Raw genomic sequence first — 16,405 nt, forward strand, 5'->3', positions numbered from 1 at the left:
AATTCATTATCAGGTGCTAAAAATTTATTAAATTTGGCCAAGAAAAATGCAAGTAGAGAAGATATAACTAAATGGATTACAATTAATCAAATCTATTCATAAATGTGAAAATGAAAATATAACACTAAATAAGTTAAGATTTCAAAAATATCCATTGGCAAATATTAAATCATCTTTCATTTTGGAAAACCTCCCACCCACAGAACAACATTGTTACATAGTCTAAGTAATCAACAAGTTCAAAAACATGAAAAATAGAGGTAAAGGTCCTAAAAATATGAGCGATAGCTCATTCGATTCGGAATCACCTCTAGAAAAATGTTTTTGAAGGATTTTGGTGCAGGTAAAAAATTGCAATTGTTATTAATAAAATAAGATTGAAAAAAAATGGTATTTAGTTTTTCGTTAATAACTCAAAAAATATTGATATATGAGCAATTTTGAAAGGAACCCGTTGAAGAGGAGGAAATTTCCGATAAAAAAGTCCCGACTCCCGAAACTCTATCTCTATTATTTATAATTTTAATTTGACGTTGAAAATAGGGTTCCGCGCGGCTGTTACTGCATGCGCGCGCTGCCGCTACAGAGTTTATCAAAAAAAATAATTTTTTTATAACATAAAATGTCATTTTAAAAATTTGAAAAAAATCTATTATCTTCTTAACACATGAATGAATCGAGTCCAGAAAAAAAAGTTTTATCACCATTTTTCAAAAAGTTATTCAATTGTTAACAAACAAATTTTTTCCCAATCTCCGTTGGCATAAATAATGGGATAAAGGTATAAATGATTGGCATATAATTTTTAAACTTCGTGGAGCCCTTTTGATATATATACTTCATAAGATCCTGCGATAAAAGTTCATAAAAATTTATTAATTTGTTAATTATGATTTTTATAACTATTGCAAAATGGAATATCTAAAAATTGTTGTTAATATAGTCTAGATTCTAGATCAAAAGTTGAAAATGGTAAAAAATAGAATTAATGGCCGGAGAAATTCGTGGGATGGATTATTAGATCCGGAATATCTAGAAAAATATGCTAGAACAGTTTTTTGTCACAGAAAATTGCAAAAACAAATTAAGACGCGGCATCTAAATTATTGCAATTATTGAATATTAATTTTAAGATTTATAAAAATTAGGGTGTATTTTGAATACTATAAAATCTGATTCTCTTTGGAAAAAATCTTGAAGTGAATAATCAAAAGAGCTGACCGAAACCAAGATAAATCCCAGTTCCATACCACCAATACACGAATAGCTTTGGAAATATTTTCAAAGACGTAGATATGAAGGTGACATTTAGAATAAATCATACATTACATAACCTTTTAGGAAATCCAAAGAACAAAGTCGAGGATTCGGAAAATTCTGGAATTTACGAAATGAAATATAAGGACTGCGATGCAAAAATTATGGACAGACAAAAAGATCTATTGAAATAAGATATTAGATATTATTAGACTTAGCATACCTAAAATATGGAAGAACATAAAAATCAGCAGTCGCCATCATGTTTTGCACAAAACCATTCCATAGAGTTTAGATTAGTTAGACAAGTCAACATCAACAGGCATCTAGATGCCTATGAGAGCTTAAAAATAAGTCAACATAATAATATGAATAACAATGGTGGACCAATACTTAATATTTTACCGTATAGCTTGTTGAAATAAGTATTTTTATTTATCAAATTTTCCTGATTAGTAGATGAGGCAACACTGTAAAATAATTTCAAGATAATTAAGACATAGTTACCTAGCAAAGGTATCTATGATATACATTAGGACAACATTGTATGTAGTTTAATCATCCTCTGGAAGATGACCATGAAGATGGTGAGTGAAAGTCGTGTCAAGGTGTTAAAAATAACGATTTGGTGTTGGGATAAAACTCCATATCAAACAACTATTACTATTATATTATACAGCGTGACTCACGATGGTAGGTTAGACGTTTCTGGAAAACGCAAAGCATGATTTTTCTGAAAATTTCACCTCTCACATTTCCTTACCTGTTCTATCGATCTAAAATATTTTCAGCATTGCGGCGTTGCCACTTCTAGAGGCAGAAAAATCATGCTTTGCGTCTTCCAGAAACGTCTGTGAGTCACGCTGTATATATATATATATATATATATATATAAGAAATCGAATACAGTGTTATTGAAAGATAAAATACACGTAGTGATTAATGTCGAAATCAGGAATATTATCATCAGATAAATGAGATAAGTAAAATATGCCACATTCAGGAGGGTACACAAAAAATCGGATGAATTCGTATAAGTAAGAAAAGTAAGTCGAACTAAAGCATCAATTATGTGACTGGTTCCTCTTGGGTAATCAGGCAAAATGACCCACATCTCCGAACCAATCCCAGATGTGCAAATTCATAAGTTTACAGCTGTGTTTCGATTATTTTCAATCGCGAGTGAATTTGGAGAGATTGAGAATATATTCTTCAACTTCAAACTTAATCATTAAATTGAAATTTTGTTTCGAAATGAATAGGTTCAAACGAAAAACAGGAATAAAAACATGAACCCCACCAATGTGGCGAAAAAAATTGATACTTTTCAAAAGTTTGTCATTCAATGAAACAAATGGGAGTTACTAGAAACTCGAATACTTTATGTCACACCAATTTGTAAACTGCCTCGTGAAGTAGTTGTTAGAACGTTGGATTTGAGTGTCATTGGTCCTGAGGTCAATTCTCACCGACGGTGGCTTTTCCAAAATTTTTTTCAACGTGGATTCAATTCATTTGAAATTGAAGAAAATAACAAAAATAGGTTGCGGGTTCAGTTCTCACCCACGGTGGCTTTTTCAATTGGAAATTTCACATCATGCACACTTATGAAGTTTGATTATTAATTGTTGTTACCTCTACTACACTTTTTATATGCTATTCTGTAATTTTATTAGTGTATACTAATTACGCCTACCAGATTTACAATTTGGTCTTGTTTTCGCCGATTGTTTTCGTCCGTTTTAAATGAGTATAGAGAAAAATTCATGTTCTTCACGTTCCTCTTCAGATAGATCGTTAGTGATGGATAATCTAGTTCCTCTAATTTTTTTTACGTTCCGAAATATTCCTTGTTTTTTAATATTCCGTACCAGCTTGAGTATTACTGGTCTAGAAGATGCGCTTCCCGATTTCAACCCTATTCGGTAGATATTATCAATGTCGTTGTCAAGTAAATCGATTTACAAATTTGTAATCAGTATATTTTTTATAAAGTCTTTCTATAATTTTATCATTTTTTCATGTTTTCTTTCCGAAAATTTTTAATTTTTCTTTTATACTTTCGTTTTCAGCTTCTGGTGTTCCTATTTTATGTTCCAAGTTTTCAATTATTTTTTTTTTCGAGTCTGATTTTTTTGTATTTCCTCCTTGCTTTTCTGATGTACACAAGCATCTCTTTCATTTCCTTCAGTTCTTCTGTTGTGTCTTAAGAAGTATCATAAAACTCCCGTTTTTTCGTGAAAAAAAACTCAGTAGTGCCCTTTCGGCAACGATTGACGCAAAATTATGCTTTTTTACGTTAATTCTGTTCAATTGTCGTGTCATGTTCAAGGGGCAATAAGGGGATATTTTTATGTCCTTTCGGTAAAATACAACAGGATTCCTTGCAATAACCAACAGCAACGTTGTGAATTAACATTTCTCTATACAGGAAAAAGTATTCATTTGGTTTTATTGATGAAGATCTTTATTAGCTATCTGCTTCATTTCTCTTACTACAAATAATTTTTTTAACAGATTTGTGTTGAAGTCATTATTTAACTTTGTGTTTCTTGATTTGATTAATGACATTATTTTTGTTATTTCACTGACCGTTCAGCAAATGTTTAATTTTTTTAGAGTTTATTTATCTCACAAGAGCAATGAATTCAATCTAGTGGCTGATAACTGATATAAAACGGACATCATAACGAAAACAAAACATGATGATAATATGTATGTAATATAATCAAGAGCCTGGCAGGTCAACTTGTATTTGTTGTTCGGTTCATGTCAGTAACAAACAATATTTTTGAATAGAAAGGTTTTGTTTCTAAGAATGAGAAAAACATGATCTAACCAAAATCGAAGAAAGTCTCAGTGTTTCGCAAGAGTTACAAAATTATTATGAATTTGTTTCCACATGTATTCTCAGGCAGAAGTGACGTCCTATATTAAATCGAAGCATACAACAAGAAATTGGCAAACAACATGTTTTTGTTTAAATTGAAACGGGTATATTGTTTAGGACAGTTTCGTTTTTGGGAAAAAAGCTTTTTGGCTTTCTACTTTTCTAACTATAAGCGAAAATTTTGGGAAAACTTCTGAAGGAAGGAAGAAATCAATTAAATTCATATTTACAAATATGTGTAGATAATACATATAACTTACTTTTATACACAGACTGGAAGAAAAAGCCCTCTCAGAATAACTACTTTTACATGAACATTGAGTAATACGAAAATATTTTTTTTCCTATTCGTCTTCTACTTGAAACTTTCGTTATGGAATTAAAACAGATGTCATTCATAGAAAATCTACAAAATATAATATATGAAAGAGTTTCTTCAAAAGTCTCAATGGAAACTCATTCAATTCAATCGAAATAAGCTCTATTTGAATAGCGTGAAAATTTAGTGCTAAGGATTGGATGAAGTTGATAAAGGTCATTTTTGCCTGATTGGCAAAGGTTCTATTAGTGACAAAGTTATCGAGTTGCTTGAAAATATGGTAGTCGGTTGGTGAGAGGTCTGGGGAGTATGGTGGAGAATTCAGAATTTCGACGTTCAATTCATCCCAGGTGACGATCCGGTCCAAAAAATGATCGTTTTCTTTGCGCAAAAGCAAAGAAGAACAGACCTCCAAATATGACTATTTCCGTTGATTTTTCAAATCGTGGGGCATCCAATTTCCGAGCCTTCTGACTTTTTCAATGCGTTTTGAACTATCAAAAACCGCATGGGGGCTGACTCCCAATTCTTTCGCCATCTCACGTATCATTTGTGATGGGTCAGTCTCCACCAGGATCTTCAAAACTCGTCCTGGATAACTGTAGGTCGACCAGTTCGGGGCTCATCTTCGAGGCTAAAATATCCGGAACGAAATCTCTATTATTGTCAATTGCCTGGGTAATTTTTCGGGCTGTTTTGGCAGTGCTTTGGGTCAATGTGAATTCGTAGATGTATAATTGGTCGAAAATTGCTTAACATAGTGAATTTTTATAGTTAAGATTTTCATTATCTAATATGATATAATATGATTTGAAATCTCTGAAAGAACAAATTAAAATGAAAATTGAAATGAATAGCTGAAAATAACAATTATATTATGCAGAAAAACCGTGAAAAAAATTACAATATAATAAAAATTTAGCAAAAAATTGAAAATTGAACAATTAAAATGAAATAAAAATTGAAAGGTTTCAAGCCAAATTACTTCACGACATTTCGATTGTTAGTATCCACAATCATCTTTGGGGTCATCACCTAAAGACGTTTGTAGATACTAACAATCGAAACGTCGTTAAGTAACTTGGATTGAAATTTTGTCATTTCAATTGTTCATTTTTGAGTTTCTGCCCAATTTTTATTTTATTGCAATTTTTTTTCAGAGTTTTTTTGCTCAATATTATTATTCTTTCAGAATTAGACGATGGAAGTCCGAACTAATGAAATTCACTATGAAACATTGCCAACCACCTTCAAACAGACATCATATAGTAATAGGCTGAAAAGAGTCGAAAAATGAAATTTGGAAAAAAATTTCTATCGATTGGTTTGTACCATGACACAGTAGATTGTATATTCATTCAGATTTGGAGCTACAAAAATGAATGACATTAAAACGAATTTATTAGAAGAACAATTTGTTCAGGCCAGTCCCGACTTACCTAATGGACTGATATCTGGAAAAAACTATTCCCCTGGTTAATATCACGAAGGGCGTTGGATTATATCCAATAAATGTCAGTGCAGGAATCTTCACAGAAGTATTTCCTGCATATACTGTTGGCTATACACTGGAATAGTTTTTTCTGATAGGTGTCAGTTCACTGACACCTATCAGTGTAGTCAAGATTGGCCTGAACAAATTGTTCCTTCAGTTAATTTGATTTACAGCCAGTTTTCAACTTGATATGATATTTCATTTCGATAACATGAAACACCATTCTCAAAAACTTATCTCTCCTAAAAATATACCCGTCATAGTGACATGAGTAGATTCATTATTTTCTTCCTGTTTATATCTGAAAGTAACTCCTATTCATGATCTACATATCTTTTTAATGAGTTTATTTTGAACTTTATTGCTTTTTTTTTTCCTTCGGAAGTCTGCCAAATTTTTTGTATAAAGATGGAGGAGTAGAAAGCCAGCTTTTCCCAACAATTTTTTTGTGGTGCGATTTATACGTTATCGATTTGCACTAGAATTTGAAAAATTGATGGAAATTTAAACATATGTAGCTGTTTCCTTCAGAAAAAAATATAAATCCAGAAATATTTCACAATAACCTTCTATTGGAATTTTCATGAACTTCAGGACGTTAACTTCAATTATGATCATCATACGTCACATCTGAAGTAAATAAAGACTGAAACTTATTATATTGATTTTATTTTATTGAATTCAAGCCACGCGATTCACCCAAAAAAAAGTGATACCCAACATAATTAACAGAAGGATTTATCATCTAGAGTTCGGTAAATGAAGTCATTACAAATAAGGCTTTGAAGGTTTTTCATTCAAAACACTGGGAAAATTGTTAAAACATGGAAAACATGTTTGGAGACAACAAAATACAATTTTTTATGATTGTTTTGTCTCCTAAGGCCACACACACCTTAGTCAGATATAAGCAAGTCAAAATTCATAGAGAAAATTTCAATTTTTTTTTCATTTCACGAATATTGCGTTGGGCTGATATTTTGCATAAATAGTTACAATTTACGTTCTATACGCATCCCCGGGCTTGCTTATATTAGTAAAATTTCATCGTTGAGACCTAAATGTTGTGATTTTTTAAAAGGAACATTAACATTTTATTTTTTCAGTCCCAAATTGTCGCTCAAAAAAGTATTATTTTTTCGGATCGTGCTTTTTTGCGAATAATTTTAGAATAATCAAGATATCGATTTGCTATCAGCTATTTTGTAGCTGGCCGAATGACACATGTTAAAAAAAGAGATGAGATATTATTCTCAAAAATGAAAAATAAACTAGAAATTTTCGTGAAAACTAGTTAAATACTTGAACTTCATGATGCCATGAGAATTTTTGCATAGAAAGAGATTTTTAATGGTGAATGGCGTTAAATTATTTAGAGCGCTGCTACTGAAAAAAATTACTTCAAAATAGGGACCTCGAAAAAATCTTCCATATCTGTCAATTTAGAACCGATATTGATCTCTTACACATTGTTCATGTTAGAAAATTGATAATTGTGATGGTAACAAATGAGGTTATAATATCACTTCCAATACTGAAGCAAAAAAGATTCACTACCTTCTCAATTTTCTGAATTTCTTTCTGGAACTCTGTAGAGAAGTTTACTGTTCACTCGATATGAAAGACTAAGGTACAGATTGAGAAGGAAGTAAAATTACTAGTGAAATTTTGATTTTGACTACTGATTTGAACATAATAAAACTTTATTACAAACACAATTTTCAAAATTTCTTTTTCATACTTTGCATGCAGCTTCCTGTGTATATAGGTAAATCGGTATTCCGAATGGTACAACAAATTATTTTTTTTTTAAATGAGGATCAGCTTCTGGAAAATTATTAATAAGCTGATCCATTCATCTGTAAGGCTCATATCTGCTTGCCATTACAAAATGTTTTTATATTCTGCTGTTCTGGTTTTACCGATGCCGATGGTAAGATAATAATCAAACTATAGCTACGGTTGGCTAATGTTAACGACATACTCATTAACGATTTTAATCATGTGAGAATCTTTAATGAATTATTTTGTTACAGTTATGATAGATTTTTATTCAGTATTGGCTAATTCAATTCCAAAACCATGCATTTCATTTCGAAGTGTTAACAAAACTTAATTGGAATATAATATTGTAGAGTATTGTCATTGATTCAGATTCAATTCTGAACAAGTATTCGAAACTTCATTGTTCGTGAACTTATCAAAACACGCATTCTTTTAAATATAGGAGATAATTACAGCAAATAAAACGTATTCTTGACAATCAATTTTATTAAATATCCATATATTAAGTCATTCCTATTTATATTACAATCTAAGTACACATATCATCCAGAAAATGATATTTGGAAATTTTAATAGTATAATAATTGATCTGTAAATATTACTTCAATACTTAAAGTACAATATATCCCTCGAGAGCCTTTCCTAATTTTTGTAAACAGGTTCTTAGATGAATCATCGACTCGATTGAGTCAAAAATACTATTCATTTCATGACATGGCTTGTGAAATACATTTATGAAGTATATCACCATTGATCGCATGAATATGTTGCAATGAAGAATGTCTCAGTAAAATCTCGGTGATGTTTGCAGAAATTACGTTTCGTACAGTTTCTAAGTTAAGTCCCTATATTGACATACAAAATAAATAATTAAATAAATAATACAAAAATCACATATGTACAAAGGATCCCCTCCGGTTATCTGCATCTTTGTGAACGAACCCTGAAACAGAAAGGATGGAATTATTTGTCTGATATATTACGGAACTTTTTGTTGAACAGTGAAATAGCAAAAAGTGGATATTAGTTTTTATTGTATGGTCTTAGGAAATAACTAACAAAGACAAATAAAATATACAACATTACAACAAATAACGTGATTACTGATGATCAAAAAAGTTCATATGAGTTATGTTCGTGAAACGTTTCAGATATTTATTATCGTCATTATATTCATTAATTTATTCCTTCATTAACAGGTCCAAAATCCATTTACTGTGTTCATAATTATTATTCTGACTTAGGTTGTGTAAGGTCAAAAGTGAGTGGGTCAATTCGACTCTCCACCGTAATCTGCACAGGTTTATTGTGTCTCTCACCTATTCGAAGCCGATTAGTTTATATGGTGAGTGATGTTTTAGGTCAGATGGTAAGAGTGCGGCTCTGCCAAACTCCGAAAACTGGATTCGGTCCGCAGCAGGGCAGGCACAAAGTATATGCTCTGCTGTTTCATCATTTTCCAAAAAGAAGTGACACACACTGTCTTCCGACAATCCGAGTCTCTTCATAAGATGATTCAGACGAGAGTGACCTGTAAGGAGATGTTAGACATCGTAGTTCATCCCTATTGTAGTCCAACAACTGTTTGGCTTCAAGCTTCGAAGGGTAAATGAACGCCTTGGAGTGAACCAATCCTGGAAAATTTTGCCAGAAGTCCATAAATCTTCTTGCTATCCAGGTATGCAAAGCGTAAAGCGATACGAATAACAGATTTTGGTCCGATGAAGCTGCTTGCAGTACCCTCGTTTGCAAGGGACATTAATACTGTATGTATATAGAATCTCAACTTCATTTGATATCCTCTCTGGGGTAGTCTGGTATTTTATATAAGTTGTGTTTATCCACCTAATTGCTGCATTTGGTTAAATTGCTATTTGGTGGGAAGCTTTTCTCGTTTTTTTTTATCACGAAGTACTACAAATGATGCCTCTCTACGTAACTTTTTTCGTACCTGGATACCTGAGCCCGTTTTTAAGTTCAGCCTATATCCACCTAAAGTAGGTTCAGATGCTTTGATACAGTGAAGTTTTTTTTTATTTAGAAAAAACCGCATGAGACGTAGCTATTAGCGGCAAACATATAAGATATATCTGAAACATGCAGTTGTTTACATTACAGTTTAAATAAAAGGTTACATTCTTTAAGAAATTCAACAATATTGTTGGTATTGGTATTTTGGAAAATTTCACTTAGTTTGGAGGGAATTTTATTGTTCAGTCTCTCAACTGTGAACAGTGGGCACTCTACCAGAACATGCTTAACAGTCACAAGTACTTCACACGCGAAACATTTTGGTGGCGGTTCTTTCCTCAATAGATGTTCATGCGTAAGGCGAGTGTGGCCCAGTCGTAATCTGGTAATTATGACTTGATGGAAGCGGTTTGTTGCTTTGTTGTTTCAAGGATATAATGTTGAGTTAGGAAGGTTTTTGAGACCAGTGGTGATTCCACATTTCTACAATTCTACAATGGAAATAGGATTTGAGATCCATCGGCAATGCTTGCATACTGAGATTACATGCTGGATATTCTACAGCTTCTCTGGCCAGTTTATCGGCTATAACGTTTCCAGAAATCCCAGTATGTGAAGGAACCCATAGGAGGGTTACTTTTCTATTATTTAGTTGATTCATCTCCTCTTTAATCATATTTACCAGTACGTGATGGGTATATATTTTCGACAAAAAAATAAGTGAAGTGAAACAGTGAAGTCTTCGATATTGTTTCCCGAAATCTACTCTCAGTATTGCAAAATTTTATATGCTTTGGCTAATACGAATATAGCTGTATCTGAGTCTTCTATTGATTCCGAGTGTTGATCATCATATTCGGAGTGGAAACTAAGACCAAGTTCATCTGATCCATCCTATCTCACGTTGTGAAACGTTGTACCTTGAGACTCACCCGTGGCCCACGGCGCCCCAGTAAAGGTTCCACGGCGTCCCAGGACGCCGCGGCGCACACTTTGAGAAACACTGCCCTATAACCAAGTGATCATATTCACTTAGTGTCGAATATGTGTGATTGATGACTTATTCACTTTATGGTAATTTATGATCACTTAAATGAAATGAATAAAAACACTTTTGTCTAAATAACACTGAAAATTTTATTTTACGACCGGTTTCGGGTTTGATCCCATTATCAAGTATAAAACTCAAAATTATACTTGATAATGGGATCAAACCCGAAACCTGTCGTAACATAAAATTTTCCAGTGGTATTTAGACAAAAGTGTTTTTATTCATTTCCTTCAAGTGACTTAATTTCGAAGTTTTATTTACACAGGACGCTTACTTTTTCTAAAAATTGAGGTATCCAAGTATTCCACCCAATCATTGATTGTGGAATTATTCCGAAATTGAAGTTTTCAATGAATCTGTAACTTTGTATGGTCATTAGCATATGTGCCTTTCAAGTTAGTATTACTCGAAAGTCAACAACTCTCAAAAGGCCAAGAAACATATTTCATTTTTGAAATTATCCGTCACAGCTCGATCGATTTCGAGCCTGTGGGACCTATTCAGAGTTTCTCAGCCCCCTTCTGTATAAAAGCCTGGGAGGCGAACATAACCTGTCAATCTTCGACAGACAAGTGATATTTGTTTTTTCAAGGAAAAAACACAAGCACTACAGGAAAATCCTTGAGGCGCTCTAAGAGCGGTGCCTGCGCGGAAGTAGCGATTCACGTTGGATTTGAATCTCTGCATATTGAATTCATTTGAAAAAACGTTCTCAGGAAGTTCATTCTACATGAACGCAATTCTTCAAATGAAAGAGTTTTCAAACACCGAAGTTGGAAGTGTACTGAGTTTTACCTCAAAACGATAAGAAGTCACAGTCCGTCGCGTATTTCGGATATGTACCGCTCTTGGTGGGATCAAATGTGCTAAGTCACTTGAACACCGTCTGCGAAAGTATCTATAAAAGACTGACAAATCTCCATCTCCAATCTTCCTTCGATGTTCCACACTACCAAGGTTGCAAGTGATGTTTGTGTTTCCAATCAAGCGGACGGCTTTTTTCTGAATGGAATCCACCAGCTTCAGGATATGCGTAGGGGCTCCTTACATGAGAACAATACTTCAAAGCAGGTCTGATCTAAGCTTTATGAAGCATCAAATGTTGCTGGGTGTGTAGAGATTTCTGGTTTGGAACAGTGTTCTAAGCTTTTGAGAAGCGATCTTTCCAATTCCAACGACATGATTGTACCAAGACATATTGATGTCTATTTTAACCCATAACAAACTCATCGAAGCAGAATACAGAATTGTCTGTCCTGACCTCATTATATCTGGTTCGGAGACATTAACTTTTTTCTAGAAAACCGATCTCTGGGTTTTCATGGCATTGAATTGAACCTGGTTACTCTCGCTCCAAATTGAAATCAACTCTAAATACCCATAAACCACTTGCAGGGACCGTTCTTACGGGAAGCTGAAGAGCCATGCACAAAAATGATACGACCAGCTATGTCATCAAAGTATGACCAGCAAACCCCCATGCACACGGTCGAAGGCCTCAGAAATATCAATCGCAACAGCTCTTGACTCCACATGTTTCTAGTACGTTTCCTTTGATTCAAAGACATGAAATGATTTTTTTTTCAAATACAGATATGTATCACGATATTAAAAAGGGTAGTTTTACTAACACTCCCTAAGCATTCAGTTATTTCTTTGAGAGATTCAAAATCATTATCATACAGTTTCCAGTCGTATTGAAAGTAAAAACATGTGAGATTTTCTTTATTCTCTTATATTAGTGCTTTGAGTACTTACTGTTTCTATAATGAAATAAATAGTGCTTTCAGTAATGAAATAAAAATTCTAATACTTTAGCATAATAGAATTCACGACGTGTTTCATATCCGAAAAACAAATAAAATATTACTATTATTATTGACAAATACAATAAATCTATAATGTGTATATGTTGAGAAATCCTATCTACATCGACCCTGGCATACAGTGTGGTCCAACGAAAACTTAACACCTCGATTTTCCGGCGTTAACATGAAAATGTGGAAAATCGCTCGAACCCGTCAATTGCTGATTCGAGGGGGAACAAATTTTCCGCTGTTTTCATCCCCGTGACTTCAACCCCCTAACGGGGGTGAGCACAACCCCTTGATTTTGAATAGGGATGAGGGGTGTTGAGATACCTCATTTTGAAGATCTTATCGTGTACTATCTGCCCGTAAAATTTCACTTCAAAATATCCATCGATAATGAAATAACAGCGAAAATAGTGAAAGAGGCAATATGGAATTTATCTCGAGAATATTATTCGTATCCGACGCATTTCAAAGGTATTGAGTGGTTAATTTTTTGTCCAAAAAAGTAGACGGACCTTGTTTTTGTACCTTAGTCTATCGTGAATTGTTAAGAACGGTACAAGTGTGTACAAGCGATTGTAAATTTGTAGTGGAATTAAAATGGTGTATTCCGTAGAAGAAAGGGTGGAAATGATAAAATTATTTTTCCGAAATAACGACTCTGCGCGCACAACAGCGGCTTTATTTAACGAACGACATCCTGGAAAAAATGTATCCGCTGCTTACGTTGTGCAACTGGTTGCCAAATTTGACGCTACTGGGTCAGTTGGAAACAAAAAGAGGGTGCATGAAAGAGACGAAGCGAGGGACGTGGCTGTCTTAGGTCATATAGCAATGGATCCGACCGTTAGTACTAGGAAATTGTCCGAGGTATCTGGTGTTTCACGCACAACAATCATGAGAATCCTGAAACAACATAAATTCCATCCGTATAAGATACGATTGGTTCAGGAACTGAATGAGGATGATCCCGATCGCCGACTCCAGTTCTGTGAAGTGATCAGTGAAATAATTAACTGCAATCAAAACTACATGTTCGATATCTGTTTTTCGGACGAGTGTTCATTTTACCTTAACGGCATTGTAAACCGGCATAACTGTCGGTATTGGTCAGATGAAAATCCACGATTATTTCGTGAGGTGTATACACAGCGCCCCCAAAAATTAAATGTTTGGGCGGGTATTTATGGAAATCACATAATCGGCCCTTTTTTTCTACCCGGTAATCTCACAGGCCAACTTTATCTCGATCTATTGGAGAACGCTATTTATCCAGCCCTCGTGCAAGTATTGGAGAATGCAGAAGACCATCAAACGATCATTTTCCAACAAGATGGCGCACCACCTCACTTTGTTCAACCGGTGCGTCAGTTTTTAGATGACAATTTTCCTCACGCCTGGATTGGAAGAAGGGGACATATTGAGTGGCCACCCAGATCACCGGATCTGGCTCCACTGGACTTTTTTCTATGGGGTCACCTGAAATCCAAGATTTACGCTACCCAGCCTGAGTCACTGGATGATTTGCGAACTCGGATCATTAATGAATGCCGTCAAATTACACCAGACATCTTGAGTAATGTACGTGAACGTTTTCAGCAAAACTTATATTACTGCATGGAAGTGGATGGTGCCCATTTCGAACATTTAATAAAGTAATCACAAAAGTACGTACTCTTCCACTCTTTTACCTGTCATGTCGTTATCGATGGATATTTTGGAGCGAAATTTTACGGTCAGATAGTACACGATAAGATCTTCAAAATGAGGTATCTCAACACCCCTCATCCCTATTCAAAATCAAGGGGTTGTGCTCACCCCCGTTAGGGGGTTGAAGTCACGGGGATGAAAACAGTGGAACAGTTGTTCCCCCTCGAATCAGAAATTGACGGGTTCGAGCGATTTTCCACATTTTCATGTTAACGCCGGAAACTCGAGGTGTTAAGTTTTCGTTGGACCACACTGTATTTTGTTAACGAATTTATATCATTTGGTGCTGATATTCAACCAATAAATCCAATAAATATTATCTAATCTGGTTCACTTCATTGTTTTGGAATAATATATTTATCACACTTATTCAAATCCAATGAAAATACTGATGATTCACGTTGAGATTTCCCAGAAAGTGCTAGTTCAGTTGTTTGTTTATCGTGGTGGAAAATTTCCGTTTTTGTTATGAACCCTACAACAGCACATAAATTAAAATGATGATCCGGGTGCTTATTCTAATGGATTCATTTCTTACATGGTTGAATAGAAGAGCAAAACCTTGTTTTTAGAACTCTGCATTCACGTTTTTTGATGTATTCATTTAGTTTCATTTATTTTTGCTACACCTATCAATGCAATAAAAACAATTTTATTGAGATATCATTTGGATTTCGAAATTAGGTTTCATCATTGCATAAAATAATTCTTATTTCTTGTTAATCGTTCAATAGAAAATTTGATCATTAACGTTTAATAATGTCTAGGGATTCCAGTAGGTTCAGTATTCGTCCTTTATTTGCTGTATGTAGTACGTCGTGATTTATGTTGAAGTCGTGGTTGTTTTCCAACTTCTTTTGTGTTCCGAGATTCTGGTTTTGAAATTCCTAGATGTTCTTCCAATTTGAACTTTTGAGTACGAGCCACATTTTAGCTTTTAGAGCTTGTTCAACGGCTTATTTGAATATTTTTTGTCGGAGATGTAATGAATCATGTCCGGACTGAAGTTGTTGTTTACTGTCATCTTTCTTTTGTCTATTAAATTTTGTTGTCTGTTGAAATTATCTATTGCCATAAAGATACTTATGAGTCTGCGGATCATGCTGTAGGAAGCTGTGCTAGTTTATGTTGACAAGGGTAATGAGAATAGTTGTTGATAGTTGTGTCTGTATGGGTTGATTTGTGATTATTCGCGAAGTCATGTATGTTATAATTTATTTTATCGTCAAGTCCTAAAAGTTTATCAATTTATTGGTTTCAAGCTATATTGTAAATATTATATTTTGTTGCAAATGTGTACAGTGTCTGAACATTTTGAGAGTTGGGTGACCAGAATTCAACTTACAGGAATAAATAAACCTAAACAATTAACTGTCCTCTTGAACGACCAACAAAAAGTTAATCTCTCATCACCGTTAAATTTATTTTCATTCGAATTGATCCGATCATTAGTAACAGTTATTTACTTGCTTTGTACCTGTTGGCTTTGTTCTTAAACATACCTGTTTACCAATAAGTAATCGCCAATAATTAAGGTCAATAGTTTGTATATATTGCATTGTATATAGTGTAGATCGATCACCAGTCCAACTGAGGAAACTATTATGAAGTGAAATGAGTGTTGGATATATACACGTAGTCTATAGTGTGAAGATTTTTAATTATTATCATGAACTTCAGTTTACGTCACTATGGAGTAAATAGTGTGCACATATTTTAATGAACATATTTTAATGAAATTTCTAATTATTATTTTTGAGTAAGAACTTGAAAAGTTGATTAAATAAACTTTTTAGACCTGACAATAACAATCACCTTTCTAATCACCCTTATCAACATAAATTAGCAGATTACCACAGCATGATCCACAGACTTTCTAGTATCTAGAATTTTAATGAAGAACAACATCAATCCGGACATGATTTATACCATTCTCGACGCAAAACTATTCAAACCAGCCGTTAAACAAGTAAACATTCTCGTGGTATTGATTTTCACCAAGAAATGGACCAGTGTATTCTAATTTTTCGAATCAGTACAGAACAGCAAGACATTTGACTCCAGACCATTTGATGTTGATTAGTTGTCTGAGGCCATGAGTGCTTCTCTCGAA

The 16,405-nt window shown here is 33.8% G+C and overlaps 1 protein-coding gene and 1 long non-coding RNA gene across 3 annotated transcripts in view; one reads left to right on the forward strand and one right to left on the reverse strand.

Annotated features, from left to right (window-relative positions):
- Window positions 1-16,405, forward strand: part of CARPB (Carbonic anhydrase-related protein B) — a 1,001,903-nt gene that overhangs the window by 8,046 nt on the left and 977,452 nt on the right. The window lies entirely within an intron of this gene.
- The window catches only part of LOC111508082 (uncharacterized), a 50,983-nt gene continuing 42,792 nt past the window's right edge, over window positions 8,215-16,405 (reverse strand). The window contains exon 2 of the long non-coding RNA XR_002722478.2: window positions 8,215-8,689. This is a non-coding gene — a long non-coding RNA (uncharacterized lncRNA). The remainder of the gene's footprint in view (window positions 8,690-16,405) is intronic.

The sequence above is a fragment of the Leptinotarsa decemlineata genome, unplaced genomic scaffold, assembly GCF_025532065.1.
Source record: "Leptinotarsa decemlineata unplaced genomic scaffold, Ldec_3_MD MMD2_tig00026314_RagTag_RagTag, whole genome shotgun sequence".
NCBI lineage: Eukaryota > Metazoa > Arthropoda > Insecta > Coleoptera > Chrysomelidae > Leptinotarsa > Leptinotarsa decemlineata.